The sequence below is a fragment of the Equus przewalskii genome, chromosome 23, assembly GCF_037783145.1.
Source record: "Equus przewalskii isolate Varuska chromosome 23, EquPr2, whole genome shotgun sequence".
NCBI lineage: Eukaryota > Metazoa > Chordata > Mammalia > Perissodactyla > Equidae > Equus > Equus przewalskii.
In genome coordinates, this window is record NC_091853.1 from 25428835 (window position 1) to 25442353 (window position 13519).

A 13519-nucleotide genomic window follows, 5' to 3' on the forward strand; every position below is an offset into this window, starting at 1 on the left:
CTGTAAGTGTCTGTGTTCTCTGGGACTTGAGCGTAAACATGATCCTCTGAAGTTCCTCACTGAGGCTGTTACGTTCTTAGGAATAATCACATCAAGGAGCTGGGCAGCATCTGAGAGACTGCTGTAGGCAGAACTTGTCTTTGTTGCCTTTCTGCTGGACTCCCTCCCTCATCTCTTCCCTGTGATCAAGCACCTGGAACCCCCTTGGGAGCTTCAGTTGAATAATGAGAAAAAGTCTACTTTTTTGAGTTGAACAGATCTGCGTTTGAATGCTGCCTCCACCGCTTATGCGCTGGGCAATGTTGGGCAAGGTAGCAAATCTTTCTTCACCTAAACATCCTCCTGTATAAAATGGAGAAAACAGTATCCTCCCCAAGATTGTCATAAAGGTGAAATAAATAACATATACAAAGTCTCTAGAACAGAAAAGACGTGGAATAGATCCTCCTTGCATTTTCTTTTTCTTCAGACATTCATTGCATTTTTCTAGGAGTATTGGCATTTTTAAAGCCGATCCAGAGAGAGAACAATGCTTAACTCTAAAGGAAACTCCCCTGGTGTGACATTTCATGATTTTTGTGTCAAGAATTTCTGGAGGCTTTTTAAAGCAATCCGTGTTAAAGCACCTACAAGTGTGGAATCATTTTCCACGCCCCTAATTCTAAGGGGGAAGATAGTTAGGGCAATATGGCTCAGAGAGTTAAGGTAAGGCAAAGAAAACCACCTTTTCTCATCTTGCTTGGAATTCTTTCGAGAATCTTTGGCATGAGCAGGTAAATTTTGCTTCCTGCCTTTGTCCCTCTTTCACAGTTTATCTCGTCACAGGATATAAACATACGTGTTTCCAGGGCATCTATTCTAAACACAACGTTTCTCTGTTTGGCTTTTTGAAGTTGGTGAGTCCCCAAACCATGGAAGAAGAACAGAAAACTTTGGACCAGTAGGAAGATTAGAGTGCGGGCGCTGGAGCTGTGGGAACCTGCTATTTCAAACACTTCGCAGAGTATCAGAGTGTTTGGGAAAGCAGTGCTTGACAAGATACATCTGGCTTCTAATTAACTCTGCCAGGTTTCCCTCCTGTCCTCCAATGTGTTTTCAGACAGTTGCCAGTCATGTGTTCTAGTGTAGACATTTTTTTTTTTTTTTCAGGAAGCTTAGCCCTGAGCTGACATCTGCCACCAATCCTCCTCTTTTTGCTGAGAAAGACTGACCCTGAGCTAACATCCGTGCCCATCTTCCTCTACTTTATATGTGGGACAACTGCCACAGTATGGCTTGACAAACGGTGCAAAGGTCCGCATCTGGGATCCGAACCAGGGAAACCTGGGCCAATGAAGCAGAATGTGCAAACTTAACTGCTGTGCCACTGGGCTGGCCCCTAGTGTAGATATCTTTTTCCTGCATGAAGGTGGAATGGATTATTCTCCTTTCATAAAACTTGTTGGCAGTCTCAGGAAAATCTATCCTGCCAGATCTCCGCCAGTTAATGCTAATAACAAATAGACTTATCCACCTTCTTTTTTGTTTTAAAATCAAGACAATTAGAATTTTAGATATGGCAGAAGTAAAATGTTACTTCATAAAAGCAAAATCTATCAAAATCTCCGGAGAGGCTGGAGATCCTTCATTCTAATAATTCATTAGGATGAAAACACATAACATGCACTTTGGGAAGGATGAAATGTATTCAGCTCAGGTGCCGCAGAAGGGAAATGATGTTTATTGATGCCTACTGCATGCAAGGGGCTGAGCATAAACTATTTGATGTCATCTGCTCACTGGTCCTCTGAGGAAGACGTTAATACTTTCATTTCTAAAACTAAGAAAGTGACTCAGCAAGATGGGAATTTACATGAGGGATCAAGACAGGATCTCAGATCGCTCTTTTCTGACTATATGATGCTCCCTTTCAGAGTGGGATGGATCGGAAGATCCACAGAGAAAACCTCAAACAGATGTTTAAAGTCAGGTGTGAGTTCTGGCTTTCTCTCTCCCCTGTAGCTGATGGGCCTCGTTCTGCCCCTGAGAATGGGTACCTCCTCACCAGCCTCTTCCTCCTCCTTCCTGAGAGAAGAGTTGTACCTACATTGTACCCACAGTTCACTAACAGTGAGCGTTTCCATTTCTTCTTTTTCTCCTCTACCTCCGCATGAGAAAACTATAATTTCTGCTGGAGAGGAAAGATAGCTTTGTCATCATCTGATCCGATTCCAGAGGCACCATATTGTAGGAATGAAAAGCTAGAGCTCCCAAGGATTCCATTTGCTGTCATGTGTGGCTCCTATCATCATGGCCACAGGGCACCCAAGAGAGGAAATTGCTGCTCAGGAAAGAATCTAGACAGTCAGACTAGCTTAGCAACGTGCAGACCTTCTCTGTCGGGGTCACACGCCCATGGAGCCACTTCTTTTTTTTTTTTTTTGAGGAAGATTGCCCCTGAGCTAACATCTGGGCCCATCTTCCTCCATTTTATATGTGGGATGCCTGCCCCCACAGCATGGCTTGACAAGCAGTGAGTAAGTCCACACCTGGGATCTGTACTGGCAAACCCCAGGCTGCCGAAGCAGAACGTGTGAACTTAACCACTGCACCACCAGGCCAGTCCCATCTTGTTCTTCTTAAGTTGAGCCTCAGAAGCTGCTGTCTGGACAGATACCCAAAACGAGTTCACTGTGTTGTTCAGTTTCTGATGGCAGAGTTAGAGATCCTCACCCACAACCTTTAAAAAACTCCAAACTCTGTTGACGTCCGCCACGCTGGCAGATGTTCTTCCTCCTGGTCCAAGCTGAGCTTCAGTAATGGATGCAGAACATCATCTTATCTTTTCTGGTTACTTTGAGCCGGGCATTGGCACAAGGCAGCATTGCCAGCAAATGGGCATTTTTGTGCTATTTGTGAAAATTAACTTCCCTAATTAACTTACTCATACAAATGCGCTCAGGATGAAGACATTAGGATGATTACCTAGAAAATTACTACCTTGGTAGAGTCCCCCGTGCCCTCTTTTGCCTCTTAAATGTGCCAAAAACAAAATTGCTCTGATGACATTGTCAGATCTCTGAGAGCAAATAACTGATGAACGAAAGGATGATGCCACATGTTGGCTCCTTTAACCCTAATTTTAGCTCATGGATTCTGCTCAGCATGGGGTGGCCAAAAAATGATTTTCTCCATCCAGAGGGGAGCACTGGTAAGGCTCAGAATTACTTCCTGGTGCATATTCAACCACCTTCTCAAGCACCTAGCTACACAGCAATTATGGCTAAATGAGTTTTGCACCAATTAGCACTGCTAGGAGGGTACTCTGGGGGGACCAGTAGGAGGCCTCCATTTCAGAAATAAGAGATTATAAAATTCCAATTGTTTACCCAGCCTGCAAATGCAGCTTTATTATTTTTTTACAAACTCGTGTATCTCCACGTAGAGTCTCAACAATTAGAAACATTTTGAGCCCTAGGGAATTTTATTTCCTTTTTTTTTGAAATTTCCTGTGTGTAAGTGTTGATGATTCTTAACAGCATCAAAGATTTCTGGACAATTTCCATCTTTTCCATGGTGTTACTTCACTTACATCATATGAGTGGGTACCTCTTACAATAAAATCTATACCTTCCCCCGATTTTGCAATACGTTCTTTGTAAGGTCAGGCACGAAGAGAAGTCGGAAGATACTGGGTGTGGTTCAGCGTCATTGGCACAGGGGGGTAATGGAGTGTGCTTCCTGCAAAAATTGGAGGTAAATTTGTACTCTGTGAGTTTAAATTAATGGTTTTCAACTCTGCTACACATGGGATTCATCTCATGAGTTTTAAAAAATGCCGATGCCTGAACCCCATCTCAGACCAGTTAAATTAATGTCTCTGGGAGGTGGGGTGAAGCTATCTCCACAGCTCCCCAGATGACACTAACGTCAGTTAGGGTTGAGAACCATTCATTCATTGCTTTCATAAACTTATACTCATCACCTCTTACGTGATACGCACTACTGTAGAGCCTAGGATATAGCAACGAACAAATCAGAGAAAAACCCCTGCCTTCACAGAGCTCCCATGTCAGTGGATTTTGACTCACAACAAACAAGATAAATAAGTAAATAGCATTCATGGTGTATAAATGGGTGATAAGTGCTAAGGGGAAAATTAAAAGAAGGAAGGGAGAGATCACTTATGCGGGGGGAGGTATTGCAATATTGCAGGGTTTCCAAGGGCGCCTCAGGAGAAGATGACACTGCATTAAGACTTGAAGCAGGTAGGGCAAGGGTCTCTGGGCAGAGGGAACAGCAAATGCAAAGAACTTGAGGTAGGAGCATGCCTGTTCTAAGAGAAGCAAGCAAGCCAAGGTAGAATGTAAGCCAGTGGTCTAAACTAACAAATCAGCATGCTAGGTGTAAGATGAACTATTTGTGGGAATAAACCAAGAGACTGTGTAACTGTGTGACTAATGACTTTGAGAACAGTGTGAAGCAAATCCAGGTGATCTGGCTGTAATCTTAAGGGAGCAGGAAGGGATGTGATGACAGTTTAGTAAACTGACATAGAATATAATCTGTTTTAGCTTGTTTGGAGAAAGGAGGTAGGCGTAGAAGACAGGTCAGTCCAGAGAACAAAGAAAGACAGGCAAAAGAAGCAAGGGTGAGAATGGCCCTCTCCGCCTGGGTGGGGGTTGGGGTGGGGTGCAAGGATGTCGTGAGAGATCATGACAAGTATCTGTTAACATTTGAATGGGTCCATGCCTGGGAACTGAACTCAGGCTGCTGAAACAGAGCACACTGAACTTAATCACTAGGCCACAGGTTCTGTCCTCCCTTTTTTTTTTCTTTTGCAAATATCAGCGATTCCTCCAGAAAAAAAGAAAGGATTGAATTAAAACTGAAATAGGTGAATGTGCCCTCAGGTCAGTAAATTAGGCAGGTAGTAAACCCTTCTTGACTTCAGCTAAGGAATAATTGGCAGAAGAACTTGGTTGGGTCAAAGAAAATTAGCCACTTCTCTGCTAGAAACTTCTCTTACTAGGACACAGTCCAGCTGTGAAGATAGTCTGAGAGAAAGAGAGAAAAGGAAAAGGGAACAGATTGGGACCTTCCACCTCCTGTGAAGAGCAGCCCTTAAGTCAGTCAGTTAACAGAGCAATCAGTGTTAAAATCCACCAGCCAGTGCACCAGGACACACCTGTAGTCAAAGTTCAATTGATTGGCTTGCTGCAGCAAGGGAGAACAGACATCATTGGAGAGCTGTAGGATATCTCAAAAGGGAACAGTGGGGAAGGATTCTTACAGATTTGGGGAGGTTAGAGTTATCCATACAATGAACTTAGTAGAGATTGATTAGAATTCATAAATTACAGAGTTGCTTGCTCAGTGGTCTTATCTTTAGAACACCTGAATCCATGCAGGGTTAGTGTAAAGTCAGCTTTTCTGTACCCATATAGAGTATATGGGTCAGGATGAGTTGGTGTTAAAAAAAAAAAAAGAGTTTGGTCTTACATGGTTTTCTTCCATATTATGGTTTAGTGCAGTCAATCTGTTTCATGAATCATGGTATAGATCTGCAAATTATGGCTTCTGTTTCAATCCCATTGGGTGAACATATTTCAGGGAAGAAATAGAGGATAAGAAAGTGCAGAAAGAAATGGAGGAGAGGAAACAAGCATTTGAGCATCCATTATGTGCATAAGGGATAATGCTTGTAAATATTGTACACGTGGTTCTCTTCATGCATTTTAAGCTCCTTCCAATGATCTTTATTCAATAAATTGTTTTCCATCAGGAACAAAGCAATAGACTCTAGGAAAGTTTTCCAATGGTTAAGGTAGGGCTGTCTTCTCATTTTTTTGTCCTTTTTAGAAGTCAACTGGTGAACAAACCTGTCCGTTTCTTCTCAACCACACATCAGCCATATAGTACTTGTACTTTTTCTCTGTTTCTTGTTAATATTAAGAAGCATGATACAGCCGTCTTGCAAATGCCCCATGGGGACTTTTGACCCAAATGATCCTAAGACTTCCTGGTTTGGGTCTATTTCCACCTCCAAAAGACATGCTCTTCACGAATAAATCACTGCATCTTTTATCATCAGAAGCATTTCCTCCTCTTATCAAATACTTTACCCATTGACCCATGAAATTGACCTTGCACGTTTTTGACCCTGCTTGTCTTCTCCAAAGCTGGCATGAGATGTGTCGGGGTCTGAGCTACTCCATATTCCTCCAGGCTGTTCATTTGATGCAAAAAATGTGAAGATACAATTGGTATTTCTATAGCTTTCTCTTAGATCTTTCTTTAGCCTGAGAAACACCCCAGGGCCATAAAGGGTAGTGTGGAAATCCGTTCTGATCTGGGTAAATAGAGGGGAAAAAAGAACTTGCCTGAAGGCTCAGACCGGGACCAGAATTAGGGTCTAGAACACACATTAACTCTCTGATTCCCGTTTCCTCTTCAGGCCTCTCAGTTCAGATGTCATATTCTGGCCCTTGGTTTCTCTCTTAAGTATAAACGCTGAGACTCACTGCATGCTAAGAAATCACTAAGGAGCCAGAGTGGTAACTCTGTTTGCAAATTCAAGTAAATTTGCCACAAGAGGGGATTGGTGGTAAGATGCAGGAGGAGGAGGAAGGCAGTCACAACATGGCTGTGGTCCTGGCCTTGGAAAGGGTTTCCTTTGTGATTTCACTCAACTTTTTTGAATTATGCCCCTTGCAACACATTCATTCGCTATGGAAAGATGGCAAGTTGCAAATGGAGATGAGCTGTGTCCTTCATTAGATTTCTCTGTCTGTTTCAATTTTTTTTCATATATTTTCCTCAGAAAAAAATAAAATAACTCCCTCGTTCAAATTCCTTTCATGTTGGTGGTTGTTTCAGCATAAGATGTTACGCTAAGGAGAACTGAGAGAGAAGAATCCAGTAGCAACCCATGTTCTTTCTGAGGAAGATTAGCTCTCAGCTAACATCTGCTGCCAATCCTCCTCTTTTTGCTGAGCTAAAATCCATGCCCATCTTCCTCTACTTATATGTGGGACGCCTACCACAGCATGGCTTGCCAAGCGGCACCATGTCTGCACCTGGGATGCGAACTGGTGAACTCCAGGTCACAGAAGTGGAAAGTGTGAACTTAACCACTGTGCCACTGGGCTTGCCTGCAACTCATATTCTTGATTTTGGGGATACTCAGCAGGCCGAGGACCCTAGAAAGATCAAAGTGCTGCTATATGGTTGGATTAGGATCAAAAGGATTGGTTAGTGTAGGGTGGGTGACTCGTAAAACAATTTTGGACTCAAAACTTTTGCTTACTTTCTTTAAACAGCAGCTCCTCAGAGTCACATTACATTTGATATGAATGGAGGGAGCAGTGTCATGTGCAAGTGGAGCAGGCTGATGCTAAAACATGATCCTGGCATTAAAGAATCGGCTCTTTGGGACTAGAATTTCCACCATGACTTTGACGAGATTTATAAGACTAAGATGCAGCCTCCTCTGATGCTAACAGCAACTTGTATTGCAGAACAATTGACGATGGCCTCGGGGAAAGGTTAAAATGCCAGGCAAACGTGTTATGGATTTGGCTCACCAAGCCAATCACAGATACCAGTTTCACTGGCCCGGGTGAAACGTTGGGTTTTTTGTTGAAATAAGGGGTGGTGATTTGCATCTTTTTACCTCCTAGGTGGATTTATTGAGGACAGTTTTGAACATGACATGAATTTAGGGTGCTTTCAGTGCTTCTACATGTTGCTTCTGTCTGGAATGCCCCTTTCTCCATATCTATTGATCAAACTTCTGCTCAAACATCACTTCCTCTGTCACATCTTCCCTGGCTCTTCCAGATTGAGTCCATTACGCCTGCCTCAAAGGCCTGCCTCCCCATGGCTAAATGGACTGTGAGCTGCTTCAAGATGCTGTTTAGGGTTCTTATATCTACAGGCCTAACACAATATCTTGTGTACAGGCACTTAACAAAATTGACGGCATCTCTATTTCTCTCAGGAACATTTCCAGGTTGCCATCTGAAAGGGTGCTCCTGCCAAGGAGAGTTCACATAGAGTCCATTCTGCCCTGGCTCTTAGGTCACAATTGAGAAGGTCTTTCATTTATGGAAGTTCAAGTTTGGAATTTTCACTTTGCACTTTACCCTTCAGAAACTACTTGGAGAAAGGATAATTTCTTTGTTTGTTTGTTCGTTTGTTTTGGTGAGGAAGATTGGCCCTGAGCTAACATCTGTTTCCAATCTTCCTCTTTTTACTTGAGGAATATCGTCCCTGAGCTAACATTTGTGCCAATCCTCCTCTATTTTGTATGTGGGATACTACCACATCATGGCTTGATGAATGACGTGTTGGTCCTTGCCCGGGATCCGAAACTATGAACCTGGGCCATCAAAGCAGAACATGCGAACCCAACCACTATGCCACCAGGCCAGTCCCTCAAGTCGTTTTTTTTAAAGAAAAGATATGGGGCTTGGCTGGATGATCTCTCATTGACCACCCCCAGTCTCCTTCCCACCGTCAGCACCCCCAGCTCATGTAGAGAAATTGTGGTGTAGGTAAGAAGACACTTGAGTGGAAGCCCGAAGCTTGAGTTCCTCTGCCCAGCTCTACCATTGATTGGCTGAGTTATTTGGATAATCGCTCCTTCCCTGGAACTCAGGTTCATCATCAACACATGAGAGGATTGGTTTCAATGATCTCCAAACACAACTTCTAACTCTGACAACGGTCTTAAAACGTCAGGAGTCTCCATGTCTGTGAAATAGCAAAGTTGGCAATCCCATTAATGACGGCTCTTCTAATCTTAGTTTAGCAGATGAGTTCCCCGCCCCCCTGTTGTTTAGACATTTTCCTCATTAAAATAATTGAGTGGGATGTTGTTTTTATTCTTTTGACCTCTGCTTTCCACTGCTTTAATGAAACTCTGTACTGCTATTTGGTGGCTAGGCTTCTGGTGAATTCCCCTTCGTGCTGGTGCAATATGGAGGTGGAGTGGAAACGGCACTGGAAGATAAATCACACATTCTGAGGTCTAGCCCAGCTCTGCCACTAACTAGCTCTGCAGCCTTGGATTTGTCATGTCCCCTCTTGGGGGTCTCCATTTCCTCACCTGTTAATTAGGGGGTGTGAACCAGATGATCTTTACAGTTCTTCAACTCTTGCATTCTATGAACTCTAAGCAATGACATCTCCCTGGAGAGTGAGGGCTGAATGGAAACTTCATGTCACACTACTTCAAATGCCAAACAATTAATTATGGAATTCCAGCAATCAGCTCCCTCTCCCTGCTCCCTACCCCCTGCCTGTCTGCATTAATGGCATTTTCAGAGCCTTCTGTTTAGAACATGTCAGTCTCAGACTAATTGGCATCCTTCCATCAATGTCAAAAGGAATCAAAGGGTCTTTTGACTTACAACTCTCCTCATTCTCCTCTGAGGTGTGGGGGTAGGGTGTGACCTCAGCCTCTGACCCTCCTCTTGTATCCTCACTATATTCTCCTTGGTTTCTTTCTCTTGGGGACGTGCACTTATTTGGGAAATCCCACCAAACAGAATATCTGTCTACATCATTCGACATTCATGGAATTCCAGACCACCTTGTAATCATATGCTAAAAAAGATTGAAGTTCAAGGAAAACAAGGAAGGTAGCCTTTTCCGTTAGTTCCAATTCATGTAGGCTTTATGAAAATAGAGTCTGGAGGACAATTGCCTTGGTTCAAATCTTTATTTGCCACTGAGTCAGCCATGTGGCAGAGGGAAATCTACTTTCTGTGCCTCTGTTTTCTTATCTGTAAAATGGACCAGTAAATAAAAGTACCAGCCTGACAAGATTAATTAATTAATGCATGTTAATTAGTGTAGGGTTTAACACAGGATAGCTTTTAATATTAAAATTATGATATTTAATGTTATTTTTGGCTACCCAACATCTGCAATGTGCCCCTTCTACTGGTGAAACCAGTTACCTGCCAGTAGTTTGGCAGCTGCTCATCTCTACTCAGCCCCTTGAGTCCTTGTCCCTCTGGGCTCCTTTATCATGAAGTTCTATGAGATCTCATTGTTCTCTGATGATTATTTAGTAAAGTGTTTTTCTATTGGGGGAACCCTCCTCTACACACTGCCTCCCTACCCCTCACTACCCTGGGATGCTCTAACTCCCGACCTGAGCAATTGGGCAGGTCACAGCTACCCTTTATAAGAGAGAAGACGCTTAACTGCCCGGGGGTTTTAATCATTACCTCTGATGTGCACTCGGTAAACATGAGGTACACAGTCCACACGCGTAAAGCATCTTATTCTGCTCAAACAGGGGAGAAACATCCCTAATTTATAGAACTTGGTGAATAGAGGTCTAGTCTGTGTTAATCTTTTAGTAACCAATTCCATTTTCTTTTCTCCCTATTTCCCCTCCTTTAATACCAACAGCTGGGATTGTGCAGTGTGGAGCAAAAGGAATTAAGACTTTCTCATGAGGGGGGGAAGTAGAAGCAATTCATTTAATGTGTTTTATTGATTGAATGGCACATTTACTCCATGGGTTCAAGACACCACGTGTCCGTTCTCTTGAAGGCAAGTCCAAATCACTTACAGCATCTTTATGGAAATTCAAAATTAAATGGGAATATAACTATGAAGCCATCAGCTAAAAAGCATTGGCTCCTCATGGGGGATTCTGCTTTTTCTCTCTCTCTGTCATTTGTATCGTCTTTCATAGCAGTGTCCTTGAAGAAATCTCCCTCGGGCATTCCCTACAGCTCTTGGAAGGCTGGCTTTGGTAAGAGGCAGTAAAAATACCCAGACTGTAGAACTAAACTGAACAAGATACCTGATTTGGGGAATGCATCACCATGAGTAAGCAAGCAATCGTTTATAAATCCAAAGTAGATTGTATATAAAATCTGCCTGTATTTGTAAAACTCAAAACATAATTATGTAAACACTATGTGTCTGGTTCACATTAATGTACACAGGATGAGCACCGTAGCAGCGACTTCTATGAGGACGAGCTTAAACAATTCTGGTAGTTATCTGTGAATGGCTACATAGTCCAGTTATCTAGAGGAAAAATGCAAACCATAGTCAAGGTGAAGAGCCAATGTTGCATCTAAAAATTTGGAACTGGGTGTTGGTTCTGACAATGACACATATGATGCCAGAAATCAGGAGTATGGGGAATGGGATGGAATATTGGTTCAGAAGGGGGTTGGAGCAGGTGGCTAAGGTCTAAGGTCACACATCACAATAGGATGACAAAGGTCCACTTTCAAATGATCCACTTATGCGGCCTGGGAACAGCCATGACATAGACCCTACTCTCTTTATTCCAGACAAGAATTCTCATGTGTGTATTAATGGTGACTATAGATACTTTTAAAAACTAATTTGTCATGGGTCAGAGATAGATGAGGAGGAACTAGAGCAAAGGCAGAAGGAGGCAGACAGTGGAGGTCCTGAGAGATTATAGCCTCTGAGAAACTAAATCTCTTTTTCTGCCTACTCCCAACTCTTTGCTGAAAGACCAACTTCTGGGCCAGTGCTGCTGAGGAATTCAGATTTTTCTCATAGAAAGAAGGAAATCAAAAGCATTTCATTTAATGTGTTTTATTGATTATATAGCTCCTGGGTTCAAGGTAGCACTTGTCCATTGTCCTGATGGCAAGTTCGAACCATCCTTGGCATCTTTATAGTATCTTTCTCTTCCACAGCAGAGGGTAAAGGAAAGGATGTGGAATGTGTGTGTTTGTGTGTGTGTATGTGTAAGCAGGGAGGGAGAGGAGGAGGGCAAGAGAGAGAGAAGGAATAAAGAAATCTATGAGAAAAATACTTAAGAACTGGAAGGAATGAGTATTTTAAGACAAAGGAAAGATTTGAAGAAGGACAGGTTGCCAACATAATGCAGCCTTTAGGAAAGAGGTTCTGGAGATTTCAGGGTCTAGAGTAAGGAAGAACGATCTTTTGGAAGGTTTTAGATAACTTGTTGCCTGGTACCAAAAAAGCATCCCACAAAAGTTATTATTTTCCGAAAGGAGAGGGTTGTGAGAAAACCTTTGAGCAAAGAGGTTGTGGCTAACTTATGGGTGACTGAGAACACTGAGAGAAAACAGACTTTTCAAGCTGAAGGGCAGCCAGGCTGGGAAGGAGCTAAATGCTTTACTGCAGCATGTACTGGAAACCTGCTGAACTTAGCACAGCTTGGGCTCCAGACTCTTCATGCCACAGAGAAGAAGCTCCTTTTACTACAAAGGAAGGATGGAGAGGGTGATTTTGCAGATTATTTCCTTCAGTAGAGCAGGGGGATACTGCAGAGGATTAAAAGGAGAGGAGATGGGGTCCTTTGGGTGTCAGCAGATTTGGTGTGCATGGAAGGCAAGAATTATCTTGTTCAAGGTGGTGGCTGGAATTGGGAGCCTGGATATCCCTCAGTGGCAGAAGCTGCTTCCACGGGCCAGCGTAGAGAGCTCCAATTTCTAGTCTCCGTACTTCAGCTGTTGGTAATTTACAGGGGCAATGACTTAGATCCTGCCTGCCCAGAAGTCTCTGGGCACCTTAAACCAATTACAACTCTTCACTCCTGTTACAGATTTAAAAATGTATCTGGGATAATGTCAAACAGCATCGAGAAAAGACTTTGGGCCTCAAATAAAGCTGCAGTGACCTCCTTACCCTCAATTTTCCCTGGATGTCAGGACACTCCTCCACAGGGTGAAGGAGTATATAAATTTAATCTGGTTGTTCATAGCAAGGTTGAATGGAGGGACCAATCAGTTGTCACTCTGGGCAGTGACAAGCTCACAGCCTGTCAGTAATGGGCAGTGAAGCACAAGCTGCCATTAGATACATCCGTGTCACCTGAGGAGGAAAAAAAAGGTGGAGGAATCCTCAAAGGAGTGCCTTTGTTAGGATGGTTTTCACAGAATGAGCCCCCTAAATAGCGAGAGAGGCCCCCTCCTGAGCCAGTCAATGGATTCCTATTCAACCATCTTTTCAGATGTCAGAAACCATTTGGCAGCTATGATTCTTGTCTCTCTCTCTTCAGAACATATAACACGTGTTTGTCCAGAAGGAAGCTCTTGTGTACTCTTTTTACTCAAAATGTGGTCCACAAATCAGCAGCCTCAGCATCACCTGGGAGCTTGTTACAAATGCAGAATCTCAGGCCCCACCCCAGATGTCTTGAATCAGAAGCTGCATTTTAACAATATTTTCAAATGATTTGTATGCGTATTTATCACTGTGGTATATAATTTTCTAAATATCCAGTTTTACCGGAAAAAAATTCAATAGATGTTGCTTCTATTACTTAGGCAAACAGCAGTGACTTTCTTTCATATAATATTGAATATAAACTTTTTCAGCCAATTCAGCTGAACAGGATCAGGTAAGAGAGAAAAGTTTCCATCCACCACCCAGTTGTAGCTTCCTATGGAAATCAAACACAAGTCAAGTAGAAAGGAAAGGAAAGAACATTCCATTTCTTTTAGGCTTGACACGCGATTTCTTCCAGATTCAGGGTCAGTGTTATTTTCATGGCTCAGCT